The sequence below is a fragment of the Monodon monoceros genome, unplaced genomic scaffold, assembly GCF_005190385.1.
Source record: "Monodon monoceros isolate NGI ecotype Baffin Bay Population unplaced genomic scaffold, NGI_Narwhal_1 Super_Scaffold_12, whole genome shotgun sequence".
NCBI lineage: Eukaryota > Metazoa > Chordata > Mammalia > Artiodactyla > Monodontidae > Monodon > Monodon monoceros.
Genome location: NW_021703768.1, coordinates 32,965,706 through 32,982,660, shown reverse-complemented (window position 1 = coordinate 32,982,660; position 16,955 = coordinate 32,965,706). Strand labels below are relative to the sequence as shown.

General features: G+C 39.9%; 1 protein-coding gene across 6 annotated transcripts in view; it reads left to right on the top strand.

Annotated features, from left to right (window-relative positions):
* Positions 1 to 16,955, top strand: part of DAB2 (DAB adaptor protein 2) — a 52,680-nt gene that overhangs the window by 12,808 nt on the left and 22,917 nt on the right. The window lies entirely within an intron of this gene.

Here is a 16,955-nt window from a genome sequence, read left to right as displayed (position 1 = left end):
ACTGAGCCTGCGCTCTACAGCCCGTGAACCACAACTGCTGAGCCCGCATGCCACAACTACTGAAGCCCGTGTGCCTAGAGCCTGTGCTCCACAACAACAGAAGCCACCGCAAAAAGAAGCCTGTGCACCGCAAGTAAGAGCAGACCCAGCTCTCCGCAACTAGAGAAAGCCCGCGCACAGCAATGAAGACCCCATGCAGCCAAAAAATAAATAAATAAATAAATTTATTTTAAAAAAAAAGAGAGTCAACCGAGGTGGCATTTGACTCTTATGGGATTTCTTAGGTGGAGGTGCAAATGTAGAATGAAATTTCAGTTAGAGAACCTCAACGCTGGAGAGAATGACCCTGAGAAAGAAATTTTATTCACATCCTACTTGTGATAATTAGTCCTGAAAGTAAAACTTTGCTTACCTTAGAGAGACTGAGAAAGCATGTTAGTGCTGTTTCTCTCACTGTTTTCTTTGGTGGAACTCATTGTCTACACACATCTATAGTTTAAGGATCACATTCTGTTTTTTAAAGACATTACAACTATATTACAAACCACTATATATAAAATAGATAAACAACAAGGTCCTACTGTAGAGCACAGGGAACTATATTCAATATCCTGTAATAATCCATACTGGAAAAGAAGAAAAAAAACATTAAAACTATAAACATATTCCTAACTTCAGGTTTTACTGCAGTAGAAGGCATCGTTGGGTTATAGAAAAGCTTGATCATTACTTTTTTAAGGATTTGTCTTAACCTCCTGGTCCATAATATCGAGTCTTTTTAATAAAGATTGGATTAGGAACTTAATAGTGGCTTTCAAAGACTTGTCTTTGCACAGGACTATAGAGTTCAGCTAAGGAAACAAATGATCTAACTGCATTCTCTGATGCTAAAAATGCCTACATAATAAAACTAGAAAATAGCAGATGCCACTGTGGAGTGAATCTAAATCTTCAAGGACCTACCGAAGTTCTTTTTATTTATTTAATGGCCATATATAACAGGGATCGTAAAGAGAAGCTACAAATGAAGTCCTTATCTAATCACTTATATCCATTCATGTTTTCCTCAAGTATTTAAATGTCAATTACTTAGCAGACACAGAATTTTGCAACAGGTCATTAATGGTTCAGAGAACAGATGAGATTGCTCTAAAAGCTAATGAAACCGCTTGCTTAAATATTGCATTTTTTATGAATCAAGTAAATTTCCTTCACAGTGAATCATTGATGTTGACATTGCTGTGTAGACTAATCAGAAACTTTTCTGTAGTTGAATATAAATATGACATCTCGTAATTGGCCAGGAGGTCTCAGTGCAAGCCCAGCAAAGTGGCCGGCAATAAGGAACCATGCCTACTAGTTCATCTCACGCTAAAACTATAGACCCGTGTGGCACCCCCATGATTTGTCGTCTTGAGAAGGCAATGAAACCCAACAGGGATGGTGTACATGCAGCAGGCCTGGGAGAAGGAAGAATTCTCATCTCATCTGCTTATTCTGGGAAAGTCTCCTCATAGTAAGTCACATTTTTGACCAATCGCTTGCCCTAAAGCCAAGCCTTGACCATTGGGTGATACCTGTGACTGTGAGTGCTAGGCAGGTTATAAATAATGACAATGCAAAGGGCAAATACTCGACACAATTTCTTTTTTTTTTTTTAATTTTGTTGAAGTATAGTTGATTTACAATGTTGTGTTAATTTCTTACAGTTTCTAGCCAAAGCTCTGAGAGCTAGAAAACAGACACACTTCACAGGTTTTTAGTGCAACTGTTAGACAATACGGTATTCTCACTATTAAGTCAAATTCATTTAACGGGGAAGGAGTAGAGGGTTAACCAGCATTAGACTCACACTAACGACATCTGCAGCTGGAGATGATTTTGAATAACACATTTTAAAAGACACAGACATAGATCTAATAAATGAGTCTTTACAGTCCAAAAAGCCAGAGAAACTAGATTGTCCTAGTATATAAATTTATCATTTCAAATCTGTTAAGCTCGTTGGGAAGTAGCAATTCTTTTGTCTCTATATGAATTGATGGTTTATTTAGTTAAGGCGTTTATTGCCTTTTAAAATACCCAAACTGAGTTGTTTATCAGGCTACCAGTGTAGGTTTATAGGAAACAGCATACTGCATTGAATATTACTTCATGTAAATATAAAGTTAAGACACTGATTACTTCTTCAATCTTGCAAAATAATATTAGGTCAAAAGTAAAAAAAGAAAAATTATGCTGGACCTGGGGAAGAAAAATCTCATTTTCCTAGGCTCCTCCAAGCCATTGGTTAACGCCACCCGAGGACCTTATCTTTAAAAAAAGAGAAAAACAGTAAATGAAATATTCAAGACTTGAGCCTTTGAAAATGGTGTATAATGACATAACCAGGGCAATTTTCTTAGATACCTTGTTTTTATGCAGCTGGTACAAATTTGATTTTTTTCCCCCTTTCTCCCAGCTCTGGAATGATTTTAATATTAGAAGAAATGACTTAAGAAAACAATCCAGTGGAATATATATGTTAGAAAACCTCCAAAGTCACTCTTTAAATCCCAGAATAAACCTTTTGAAATCTGTACAGATTAAGGTGATACCTGAGATTTTTCCTTGTGTTCTTTGATTATTGCAACCAAGAAAGAAAATCAGTAAGCTGTATCTTCATTTTCTAAGAACTCTTAACTTGGTGCTCTGAAACACCACCTCCATTATTTTAACTTTATTTGTAGGATCACTTAAATGATTGCCAAAGGTGGAATAGAAATTGACTTCCTGAAAGCTTCTTTAGATTAATAATGGTTAATGTTTGGAATCATATAAGGGTGGCTTTTTCCCGAAGGCTTTAGTAGATACAAGGTTCCCTGAATTACTCTTCCAGACTTGCCAATTAATTGTACATCATGATCCCTAAGGTAGATGTCTAGACATGTTTGTGGAAGGGAGGACCAGTTAATGGTGATGACTTACATGATTGTAACAGTTAAAATTTTGGTTGCATTCTCATGAATTTATGTATAGAATTCATGAAGCAAAACCTGTCTCACCTACTTAGACTTTATAAGCGAAAGTCTGATATTAAGTGGTAGGTTTTTTTTCTTGTAATTGGAACTTCCTTTGCTCATCTATCTCTGCAGTGAATGAACCATATACAGATATTTCGATAAACTAGAACACTTTGTTACATACATTGCTCAATGTAGTTGCTTCAACTGCGAAGCAATTAAAATCCCAAATCTGTTTCATTTAGCATGAGTTAATATGCTGCCATATAGAATTTTTCCATCCCTCAGTTTAAAAATGCACTGACTTATACCCATGTGCTTATTTGGTCCAATTCAGGGGTTCCCAACCCCCAGCCGCGGACTCGTACCAGTTTGCAGTCTGTTAGGAACCGGGCCACACAGCAGGAGGTGAGTGGCTGGCAGGCGAGCCACGCTTCATTTGCCGCTGCCCATCGCTCATTACCACCTGAAACGTCTCCCATCCCCCATCCCCCCATCCCCCCAACTCCGTGGAAAAATTGTCTTCCACAAATTCGGTCCCTGGTGCCAAAAAGGTCAGGGACCGCTGCAATACCATTTCCCAAAAAATGAGAGAATAATGATGTCGTGTGAACCTTAGGTCAAGTTCAAGGATGCTTGTGCATTTCCACCACTTTGTCCATCTCACTCTGCAGTAGCTTTTTTTTTTTTTTTTTGGCTGCGTGGCATGCAGGATTTTAGTTCTCCAACCAGGCATGGAACCCGTGCCCCCTGCAGTTGGAAGCATGGAGTCTTATCCACTGGACTGCCAGGAAAGTCCCATGCAACAGCTTCTTAGAGTATTTGTGTGCACACAAGTTCAAAGCAGGTGGGCTAGCTATTTCAGACCATTTTTGGAACCTGTCTCCTAAATTTTTAGTACTTGAGTAGAATTAATATATCACCACAAGAAGCAAGAAAACAAGTTGGCAGACTCACCCTTCTCCTTGTCTAACAGAATCTGCAATTACCTGGGGATTTCTCATCTATTAACTTATCTAATTTGGCCAGCAACCAAAAAGTAAGCAAATGAGCCTATATGCTTTTTTCTTCTGGACGAGTTCCCCTGGCCTTTTAGATAGCATTCTGGAGACTTCCTAACCTTCGGCATGGTAGAGCACTGGTGTCGGGTGGGGGGAGAGGGCTGGTTATCAGGTTCCTGGTTCTCTGTAAACCTGAAATTCAACAAATAAAGAGAAAGTCCTTTTTATTTTTATTATTTTTTAAAATATTTACTTATTTATTTATTTGTTTGGCTGCATTGGGTGTTAGTTGCGGCATACAGGATCTTTGTTGTGGCGCACAGGCTTCTCTCTAGTTTTGGTGTTCTGGGCTCCAGAGCGTGTGGGCTCAGTAGTTGCGGCACGCTGGCTTAGTTGACGCATGGCATGCGGGATCTTAGTTCCCCGACCAGGGGTCAAACCTGTGTCCCTTGCATTGGAAGGTAAATTCTCAACCACTGGGCCACCAGGGAAGTCCCCCTTTTTATTTTTAAATGACTCCTTTTTCCTTCATCTTGTTTGAAAACAACCAAGTCTTCTCTAAGGGAAATCAGCTAAATCATGAAGAAGATATCGTTTGACTCGTATATTGAATTATGTTTTGGCTTCTGTTTTTCTCTGTGGATTTCACTGTAGTAACTACTAAATTAAACAGGTGATTCAATCTATGGTTTTTATTAGTAGGCTTTTCTCAGAGATTTGCATTTTTTCCTGTTTCTCCTCCTTAGGGCAGTTTACACTAATCACTTTGCAGTAGCGTCTTTCTCAGACTACAATAAAAGTTCATTTTTAAACGGTTAAAAAAAAAATCCTTAAAGTGATAGTCAATATATTCAGCACACAGGTAACAGTAAGTGTTTTAAAAAAACCCAACCTATTCTTATCTATGGGGTTAGCAGGGCCATTGTCATTCTTGGAGATGAAGCCCAAATGCCCTGTTGGCTGTAGATATCTTGCCCAACTAGAAGAGATCATGTCAGACGTGGAAATAGGAGCCATTGGCAAAGTGTCTCATGGAAGGTTAATACCAACTCTAAGGGTAGATTGAACACTAAAACAAAGGGCATATTCTACTGAAAAGGCCACTCAGAACCAGAGATAACATATTAGAATCAAATAACTTAAACTCATCTTATGTTGGGTCTACATAGGTATAAGAACTTTTTTCATGGTTTTGGTCTATGTACAGAAATGTAACAAAAAAGAAGTCCTGACTGTCTACACACACTTACTACGTACACCTCAGTTTGACTACTCTGTGCAGGTGTTACAAGGCAGCTGGATTCTTCTCCCTTTAAACTCTCCAAAATACAGCACATCTCTGAAACGTGAGTTACAGGAAGATACAGAAACACTCAAGCCATGGCTTTGAAGATTATATGAATGTGGGGCTCTGCCTAGGAACGGAAACCACGTTGGAATTTAACATAATTCAGCCAGGTTATTAAAGAAGAAACTAAATATCAAGCAGTGTTTCTTGCACTGGTTTTGGAAAGTTTAAGATGACCTGCCTGCTTTTAAAATGGCCTGATATGGTATATCATAAAATAATTCTACTAGTGTATGTAAATGTTTGTTTATAGCTTAATGTTTAAAATACAAGTGCCTTATTGTATAGTACAGGAAACTATACTCAGTAATTTGTAATAACCTATAAGGAAAAGGAATCTGAAAGACCATATATATATATATATATATATATATATATATATATATGAACTGAATCACTGTGCTATATACACCTGAAACTAACACCACATTGTAAATCAACTATACTTCAATAAAAAATAAAGTAAAATAAAAGGAAATGCACACATACATGCATCAAAAGATACGTAGTAGAATATTCATAGAAGCACTGTCCAACACAGCTCCAAAGTGGATAAAATTTGTGGCGTATTCATACAATGAGATACACGGCAATGATAATGAACAAGATACAACATGGCTGGAACTTCATAAATATTATGTTGAATCAAATAAACTAGACACAGAAGCAAAAAAAATTTTTTAAGTAAATAAATAAGATGCAGGTGCTTCTAAATAACGTGCTTTCTTGAGCTCTTCTAATATCCACGTGGACTTTCAAGATGACTATTGTAATGGCACTCAAGTAGAAAGTGGAACATGTTTAACAGTTAAGATTTACATATGCAAGCATCATAGGTGAAATCACAGAGGGACTCAAATGAATAAACTGTGTATCCTGAAATCCACGTGCTTGGTGTGCTACATGGCTGGACTGACGTCATTCAGATTATTTCGTTTGGGAACGAGAAAGCACAACTTGATACTGTGCATTCTAGGAAACAAACTGCTAAGATTCATTTGTATGATTTATTTAAAAACTAGCTTGGAATTAGGAAGAAGGGTGAGTTTTGGTAGAAGTATGTTAAAGTAACCTGGGAAGGATAGACATGAAAACGATGAAGTATTTGCTGGTCAGCTGGGTAAGTATATGTAGATACGAGGGAAGATTATTGAAGAAGGTAGGAATAGTGTCAGTGTATTGACCTAGAAATCAAATGTGCAATGACAGTCCTTTTCCCTCACTCTGATTCATTGTTATTTTGACTACATTTTCCTGTAAGCGACAAGCATAATATCCACTGTACATTTAGATACCAAATTCAAAGTAAAAATCATGTGTTTTTGTATCATAATGCTTCTCAAATTATTGCCCCAGAGGTCCTGCAATAGAAAAATTCCAGAGGCTTCCATGTTAGTAGTTTTGGCTTGTTTCTTTTTTTAATTTAAAACCCTAAAATATTTCATATAAATTGTTCAATCCTTAGAATACTCTCTTCCCTTGCCTTTAGGATGGGAGGTAAGCAGAATGAAGTATAGTGTTCTACTTTACCATCTAATAGTACAAGATAGAGTTCTTCTAAACTCAGATTTTAAAACTGGTTTATTCCATTCACCCATTCTGGTTATCTATGAACGTTTAGCTTTTCAGAATCTTATTCCTTCCACTTGCTTTTTTGGTATACTTTCTGGTTACTATCGCTTCATAACTAGACCAGACTCGGTGAGGACCCCCTTCTGTCACCGTCAGCATGGTGTTCCCAGCGTTATGACAGCACCAGTGTGAGCTACTTTGCTACCACTAAACCATGATGGCTTTTGTCCACTAAAGCAAGTGCACTTGTGACTGAAGCAGGTGCTACTCTCTCAGGTCCTGCAGTGGTGACCCAGGGTAGGGGGAGAAGTGCTCTGCCGAGTTCCATCATGTCCCCACAGGCCCTCTAGTCACACAGCTCATTCAATGTGCTCATACATATCACCCACCAGCCAGGGTACTGAGGCCTGCCCAAAGTGCTAACATACCTTCTTGGCTGGGTTCGATGGGAACCCTGACATTTGAGCCCAGGTCTTGAGTCTAGACATTTTGTCTTCTACCCGTTCCTCAGACATAAGGAGTTTTTCCACCCCTCCCTCCCATCTCTGCCCACACACACCACCCCATGTTGGACCACTTCAATCCACTGGCCATTTCCCAGAAATGTCTTGGCTTGGTATACAAATTTACCCACTAGATCGTCAGCCTTTGTCAAGCCTCTCCCACCCCCTCAAAAGCCATACTATCCTTTCCCCCAGAACAATGGATTCCTAATAGCCTTTCCTAGAATTAAAGGGAATCACTCCTAGCTCCTTCCATAGGTGACTTGGTATCTCACTAATAGAAAGAGAAGCAGCTAATAAGGTAGTTCAAGATGATACTTAATATTATGAACTTCACTCAAGGATGCAGTCATTACCTTACCAATCTCTCTTCCCCACATAGCTCCTGAGGGACAAGTGAAAAAAGGACAATAGCAACAGATAAGGAACAAATACCACATCGTTAGGGGGATCAGGGCCCAATAACCACCAGATGCAGAGCTCTGGTAAATCTAGGTTGAAGCACACTGCACACTAGACCAGAAATCCCCCATTCTCTTTTCCATGTCAAGTTGCACCCACTACATCACCCTGCCCAACTCACTCGAGATATACAGAGCACATGCACCATAGCCTAGCTGAGCCAGTCCAAATGGTCCCTGGTGTCAGGGTTACCACAGCCTACCCCAAATGATCCAATGCTAGCAATGTAAAGCGGTGGCACAAACATGATTTTCAAATCTCCAAAGTATCAATGTCACTTCCTTCCCTTTGTAGAAGGGAGCTAAAGGATAAAGTTGGATTTCAGTTTTCCTATTCTGTTCAGTCTAAGCTAGAAGAAGTCATACTCAAAAACTGGGGTAGAATGATTAGCTGAGATGTTAAAGTTGAGATGGGTATACTCTCTCATGTCAATTAATCCAACCCCAAGCTTCATGTGTCTATATTCACAAAAATTCCACACAGCCCAACGACTGCAGAGATATTCCAACAGTACTTTCTCTCTTAGAGTTTGATTAGGTGTAAGGAGGGATTCTAGAATCAGTCTGCTATGCCTTTGTTCACACAAGCATATTAACATGTGCCCAGCTTGCCAAGAGGCTGGAGCATACTCTAATTGTGAATCTACACATTCTACTTTTTCTAACCCTAGTAAAGTGTTCAAAATAACAGTCATTGCACTGAAACAACTAAGTAATGTGATTGCAAAATTGATTGTAAATAATACTTCAGTTAGACTAGTGAGCTATTTTTAGACATTTCTAGTGAATCTGCTGCATTGCCCAGTCTAGAGAATGGGCCTTCATTCAGATAACATTAAGCTCCTTCTTAAAGCCTTAAACTCTCCCAAACACTTTTATTATGATGACTGTTCTTTAGGCCCTGTTAGGAGATACTCCTAATAAAAGGTTATTTTAAAAACAAAATGGGCGGAGGTGAATACAAAATTAGGAGAGGTCATAATGAGTCAAGAATAGTGGAAAGGGCTTCCCTGGTGGCGCAGTTGCTGAGAGTCCGCCTGCCGTTGCAGGGGACGCGGGTTCGTGCCCCGGTCCGGGAGGATCCCACATGTCGCGGAGCGGCTGGGCCCGTGAGCCATGGCCGCTGAGCCTGCGCGTCCGGAGCCTGTGCTCCACAACGGAAGAGGCCACAGCAGTGAGAGGCCCGCATACCGCAAAAAAAAAAAAAAGAAAAAAAAAAAAAAAAAGAATATTGGAAGTTGGAAGTTGCCAACTCAAGAACTCAAACTTCCTATCGTGCTTTAAAAACAACAACAACAACAAAATAAAACACTAAAAGGCCAAGACCTGAATAGTAGAGAATGTACTGAAATAATGTGGATTCTTTGATCTGTGGGTTGCATCTCAAACCTAGCCAAATACTTTCTTCCAAGCAGCCAAATTAGCATTAATGAGCCAGTTTGACCAAGCAGGACTCCAGCTACATAGGCAAAAGAGAATCCAGTGACAATGTATCATTAGACCACATAAAATCCTTTTTCTGTTTTGGTTCAGAAAACATCTATGAAATTCCATGTTCAAACTATTCTGCTAAATTATCTTCTTGTTGTTGGCTTGGTATATCTACTAAATGGGAGGTGTTCTTGGTTCAGTCTCTATATCATGGGCCTTGTACAGCCTTCTTAAAAAACAGTTTAAAAAAAAAGCTGACTCGGGCTTCCCTGGTGGCGCAGTGGTTGAGAGTCCGCCTGCCGTTGCAGGGGACGCGGGTTCGTGCCCCGGTCTGGGAGGATCCCACATGCCGTGGAGTGGCTGGGCCCGTGAGCCATGGCCGCTGAGCCTGTGCGTCCGGAGCCTGTGCTCCGCAACAGGAGAGGCCACAACAGTGAGAGGCCCGCGTACTGCAAAAAAACAAAACCAAAACAAACAAACAAAAAAAGCTGACTCGTACAATCTCTAGAAATAAAACACTAGAGTCTCATTTTAGGATCTCGATTTCTCCTGGTACCAACTCTTATCCGCAACCAGCTGTTTAACAATTAGACAAGTTATATACTCTTTCTTGCCCTCAGTTTCCTAATCTTTGTAATGAAAGGGTGTGACCAAATTATTCCCTAGGTTTCTTCCAGCTCAGTAGTCTAACCCACTTGGTATTTCTTTAAGGGGACAAAGGATTATGGAAGTTAGACTACTGTACCTCAGAGTTGTCAGTACATTAGAATCATCTGTGAATCTTGAAAATATATTGGTCCCTGCATCTCCTCCTTCATGGATTCTGAACTGATGGATCTGGGTGTGACATGGACTTCAGCGTCTTAAGAGCTCCACATAAAATTCCCCAGGGGGTGTGAGGTAGACCTTCTAAGCTGCCAGTGGTAATGATGTAGGCTTAGATTTGCCTCGGGATTCATTAGAACAGGCCTCTCTGCGTAACTTAGAGTAGTTTTTATCCCCACAGTCCTGTTCCTGTCAGAACCTACCTTCTAGAGTCACAGAAGCCAGAGTTGGACAGGATGTGGCTCTAACAGTGTTTCTACTTACTAGCTGTTCACCTATTGGCCCTGCTTGTTCTAAAATCGTTTAAACACTTGCTGTGGAAGAGCAATGTTGGCTACAACGCAAGACTGCCTACACGACACATAGTGTCCATGAAACCAGCTGTGATTTAATCACAGCTGCCATTTGTTGAGCGCTTTCTGTATGCGAGGCACTGAGGTCCCTACATCAGTTCTTACGGATTTTTATACCAACTCTGCAAGCTATATTCCCATTTTACAGGTGGAGAAATGAATATTAGATAAGTTGCCTCAAGCCACTGTGCTAGAAAGTAGTGAAAGTATGTAAGACTTCCAAGCCTGAACTCTGAGCTGCTATACTATTTCACCTCTACCCAGAATTAACTGTCTGAGGAACTCTTAACTCTGGTCTGACTTGATTCCAAAGATAGGGGAAAATTTTCTGGTTCAGAGCTTTATAGGTCCTGTCAGTCCTGCAGCATCCTTCCTAGGGGTTAACAGCAATGATACGTGCTCTCTGTAAATGCATAACTAGTGTATACCTCCTTGACTTAGGCATGTTTTGTTCCTGAGGCCCCTACAGCAGTGTCAGCATTTACAAGAAAATCTCGTAAGGACTCCTTTTCAGTGTGTGTTAACATAATCTTATTTCCCCAGTTAAATAAGCTGCAAAAATCTTACTGTCTACTCAACTTGGCCTTTGCAGAGAAGAATAAACCTTCCTAAAAGCATAGAAAGTCAAGCAGTTAAAGGAGAATAGCTTTACATCAAACACCAGAAACTTGGCTGCATCATTTCTGGCAAGGTCCCTTATTCTCAAAAGGCTACTTTGAAGATAGTGGTGAAGGCTGTTTGCTGCCCTCTTGGACCTCGAGATCTGCCCTAGAGGTTAATATTTCACATGTCCTAGTTCATTAGCTCAGCTGAGACAGGCATAAAGTTCCAAAGAACAAGAAAGCACATTTCTGACCTGTACAAAGTGCTGGACACTAGCAAAGACATTTATGTTGCTTTGTTCTTGATTCTCCTTAACTCGCTTTCCTATGTCTATTTTACGTGGCTCTGTCCGGAAAGTTAATTGATATGTTAAAGTCAATGGGCTTATGACTTTGAGACCAGCTGAAAAAATACAGGTTAAAATCAGTGGAATTAAAAAAAAAAAAAAATTAAGTGCAGCAGCATATACAGTAGGAAAGGGAACACAGATCATGTTCAGTTTGAGCCCAGCGACTTATTAGTGATTGACCTTGTGTTACCGAGTCCATTTCAGTATTCATAAAATAGATACACAGTCTATTCCATAGAGCTGCCAGGGTAAGTGTTTTAAGGACTTGGTAGGTTAGGTGTTTGTACCATCCCCCTTAACATTAAAAACAAGTCTTCTACCATTTGTGGAATGGGCCTACCGTTAAATAAGTTCTTAACTCAAGTTATTCCTTTTACCAGCATTGAGAATGACCAAGAAAATATCTCTCTGCTCAGGATAGGAGGTGAAAAGATAGATTGGGAGGGAGGTGGCAAACATGTGTCATGATATTGCTTTAGAACGCTGTAATCATTAATTAGAATCATTGCTGATACCAATACACTCCTATTGGTGGAAAAGGTAAGGAGGAATAAGGAGGCACCAGCCAAATGTGTCCCTACACAAATTTGTCCCTTCTGAGTATTCCAAGGTTCTAAATACTTGCATGAATCACTTTAAGTGCTAAATAAACTATAGCAGATTGTTTTCTAGTGCAAAGGACATAGTCATCTGAAGATGACTCACACAGTCTTCTGGTATACATTTCTCAGAGCCTTCTCAGAAACCCAAAAAAAAACGTGTTGCAGAATCTCTCCTGGTCATCTGATTCTTGTGCCATGGAAAGGGCAAGTCCCCACATGGTTTGTATTAAGTCCAAAATCCAAGTTAGATATCTTCACTCAAATGAAGCTAATTTTATTGACTCTGCATAATTTCATTTACAACTTTCTATTCTATATTAGGCCTTAAAAAGGAGTCAAAAATGATGGGGAGCTGTTCGTGTGACCTTTTGTATATGTTTCTGAACTTTAATTAGTAATCCCTCTTTTATGATAACATCCCTTGTGTGTCTGTTTCCTGATTAGTTTTTGGTCCTTGATCAGAAGAGTCCCTGGGACTAAACCCAGTGAATGAGAAGGACTAGACCTGCTGGTTGTCCTACACCCACTTGTTCCCCTTTATTAAAAAATCCCTTAGCTTAATGCAATCTAGACACTTTCTTCAGCAATGCCTAGGTTTGGGAAAGCAGTCACGGGAAATGGTAGGGCATCTTTTGGTCCCCAGGTCCCTTTTTCACGCCCAAAGCCATTCCAAAAATCAGTTCATTATAAAACCTGCTAAAGGTTTTATGAGCACAGCTGACAATTCTGTAACATTGTTGGAAGGATTATGCATTTGAATTTTAAACATTGGATTTAAGTTGATTATTCCTGTGGAGGGACCTAAGTCTGGAAGCAAGACTTCTTCTGTCTACCACATGTCAAATGGTAACTTGGACATTTGGGATATCTGTTCTCTTTAAACCTGTGGAGAAAGAATGTTTATCAGTCTGGTATACACATAACTGGATGTACACTTCTGTTAAAATTTTTCGATAAACTTTAATGGTTCTTTGTAAGGGGATTTATCTTTGAGTCTTGGAGCCTATGGGCAGAATCTACCTTCCAATCATTTCAGGGAGCATGGATACATTTTAAATTGTATGGCCTACAATGGAGACCTGCCCTTGGCTATTACAACCCACCATACACATCCATTTTCTTCAAGGAATAAGCTAAGATGCTAAAGAAACCTTTTCTCCCTACTTTTTTCTCCCTTGCCCCTTGTAACTGCTCATCCCCAACAGTGAAATGATATAGTCAAAAGATACCAAGCACCTTAAAATAATCCCAGTGCTGTGAAAAGTTGTAGTTCAGTATCTAACAAGAGAAATTTTTTGCTGTAAAACCAAGGTAGCACCACTCACTTTAGAGCTCTTCCATTTTGGCCCTGTCTGCCGACACCAGATTTGATGCTGGTTTTGAGTTATAAGGTTGTTACATCTTGTATCACTTTTATGACTAAACCGCACACCACCATTCCCTCTCCCAAGCCCCCTCAAAGTGCTCTGTGGCACTTCTCAAATTCCATTAAAATACTCTCACTTTAGGATAAAACTTCCCATGTTTAATGAGCTAATAAGTCTTTTCTTCTCAGAAATAATATGCATGCTACAGAAAAGTATGGTATCAGCTTCAAAGGTGGGCGACAAACTCTTATGCCAGGTTACTTTCCAGCCAGAATTGGAGGGGAGGAAGGGAAAGTCTTCAGGGACAAATAGGTAACTGGGATGGGCAGGAAAATGGGGGAAAAGGGAGCTATGCTGATTTGAAAAGGGAAGGAGTTAAAACCAAAATGTTTTCTAAAAGAAATGAGAAGTATTGGCGTTTCTATCCAAGAATGAAAGAAAAGGATGTTGAAGATAAGTAGGGGTAAAATATGTGAGTCTCATATATAAAGTGAAAAAGTCTCAATCTTTGTCCTAAATGCAAGGGGAGCCCCAAGATTAAGTGGGAAATCTTTCAATGTTATTCTAAAATTTAGGGAGCTTCATCATTTAACAACAAAAATCTGGATTATCCCAGTTCAATAAACACAAGCCATGGACTGGAGCTTCAGGGTTGTCATGGGAGCAAAAAATGGTGGGAAAAGGGCTCTCAAAGAGGTGTAGGTATCTGATGCATGCAGTCGGATACCCCCAAAAGGATGAAAGCGAAGTAATTGGATTTGGTCAAGAGAGCCATTAGCAGCTGAAGTTGACTTGCTGCGACTAACGTTAAGGTGAACAGTCCCATGAGGGGAAGGGGATATGAAAAGGTGGAGGGTAAGTGCCCATCAATTGTAGATGTTTAGATCATAAGATGATAACTGGAGGACTACAGGGTCACACAGAAGTGTTCTCCTTATTTCTAAGATGAGATGAGCAACTGACGAAAGAAAGGGCCCACTGGGGAGAAGGTGAGGATGCAGGAGGATGAATGTTGATGCGTCTCCTTAGATCAGAGCTTATCTCACCTCCTGACATTGTTAATGTGGGTAAATATCCTCTTGATTTGGGATACGTTCTCTGAAATTAAGAAAATTATTGTTGGCTTCCTGAAATTAGAAGAGTATGGATATGACTAAGAGATTTATCATGTTGTCAGGAAATAAATCTTGGAACCATGAAGCCAACCAAGGCACACAAAATAGAGGTGTTGTATTAGTTTCCAAGGGCTGCCATAACAAATTACAAAAAACTGGGTCACTTGAAACAACGGAAATATATTCTCTCACAGTCTTGGAGGCCAGAAGCCCCCAAATCAAAGTGTCATTGGAGTTCGTTCCTTCTGGAGGCTCTGAGGGAGAGCTCATTCCATGCCTCGCCCTTAGCACCTGGTGGACATTGGCAGTCCTTGGCGTTCCTGATTTGTAGATGTATCAATCCCATCTCTACCTCTGTCTTCATATCACTTCCTCCATGTGTCTCTGTGTCTCAAACTTCCCTTTGCCTTTCTTTTATAGTGACATTTGTTACAGAATTTAGGACCCTCCCTAAATCTAGGATGATCCCATCTCAAGAGCCTTAACTTAAAGACAATTGCAAATACCCTTTTCTCAGATAAGGTCACATACAAAGGTTCATGAGTTAGGACTTGGATGTATCTTTTTTGTGGGGAGGTGAGGGGCACTATAAGTATATAATAGAGCACCTCTGTAGCTAGCATGAGGCTTCCCATGTGAGACTCATCAGTGTAGTGTTTAAGGAACTCTGGCTTGGGGCCAGACAGCCTGGGTTGGAGACCTGGTTTCAACTTAGCAGCTGCGTTGTTCAAAACCTCTGTGCCTTGGCCTTCCCTCTGGAAAAGTGAAATAATACTGTATCATAATACTCATAGGGTTACCATGAACGTTCTGCAGTTAATACAGTTAAAGGGCTAATAGTGCCTGGCCCCCAACTAAATCTTGAGTAAATAAGGCTTTGAGTCCCCTATAGTCTTCACCTGTAAATAGACTGTCTCCCCAGCCACCTACCAGTCAGGTGTCTTTGGGCAAAATTAGCTACTAACGGGACTTCCCTGGTGGTCCAGTGGGTAAGACTCCATGCTCCCAATTCAGGTAGCACGGGTTCGATCCCTGGTCGGGAAGCTAGATCCTGCATGTTTACCAAAACTAAGAATCTGCATGCCACAACTAAGAAGCCCGCATGCCACAACGAAGATCCCACATGCTGCAACGAAGACCCGGCACAGCCAAAATGAATAAATAAATATTAAAAAAAAATTTTTTTTAATTTTTAATAAAAAAATTAATGACTAAATCTTCAAATGAAATAATTCAGATAACATTAATCATATACAGATTTGTGTAATTGTCTATGTATGTATTTTAAAAGACTATTAAGATTATAAAAAAATGAAGAGAGCTTTTGGGGGTAGGACGAATGTACCAGCCCATTCATGGTCTTCACAGCATTACGCCACCATGAGTGGCTTTTCTTTGCTTTAGCCTTCAGTTCACATCGAAAGTTAACCTTCCCTAGCGCTCTCAGGAGCTGTGTAGAAATTTTCACTCCTGGGAGGTGAAAGAACCTTTTGAAATGTTAGTTTTGACTTCTGTGTGCTAGCAATGACGACTTTTTTTTTGTTTTACCTACTGTGATACATAGGGGAGCTTTGTGGAGCACATACCAAAGGGTTCTGAGGATAGTAATACTAAATAATAGCACAAAATATGTACAATGAGACACCCCAAAAATCCATTCTTTCCCTGATATGTGCGTTAGTGTCAAAAATGGATGGCTTTTAAAATATAGTGCTTAGATAGCTCTGGAGATCATGTGCAGAATCTTAATACTTAAAAAATATTTATCTATGAATAAGATAAAATTCATAACTCTCCTCATCACTCTCTATATAGTTACATGATTTTTTGAGGAACCAGAATTTTTTTTTTTTTTTTTTTTTTTTTTTTTGCGGTACGCGGGCCTCTCACTGTTGTGGCCTCTCCTGTTGCGGAGCACAGGCTCCGGACGCGCAGGCTCAGCGGCCATGGCTCAGGGGCCCAGCCGTTCCACGGCATGTGGGATCTTCCCAGACCGGGGCACGAACCCGTGTCCCCTGCATTGGCAGGCGGACTATCAACCACTGCGCCACCAGGGAAGCCCAGGAACCAGAATTTTTAATGCCCAATTTCAGATGCCAGTGCAATCTTCTCAGCTCAGCATTCAATTTATTTAAACTTTGCTATGAAAACTTATTCATCTACGTGTGACACGTTTTGATCCCTATCTTTAATACTACATTTTTATGCCAAAGTTCCAATATGAATTTCTGAGCTAGATAATAACATTATTTTTAAATTTTAATGAGATATAGTTGATTTACAATATTATATGTTTCAGATGTACAACAGAGTGACTCACAGTTTTTAAAGATTATTATAGTTATTATAAATATTGGCTATATTCCCCATGCTGTACAATATATCCTTGTAGCTTTTTTATTTTATACATAGTATCAATAGTT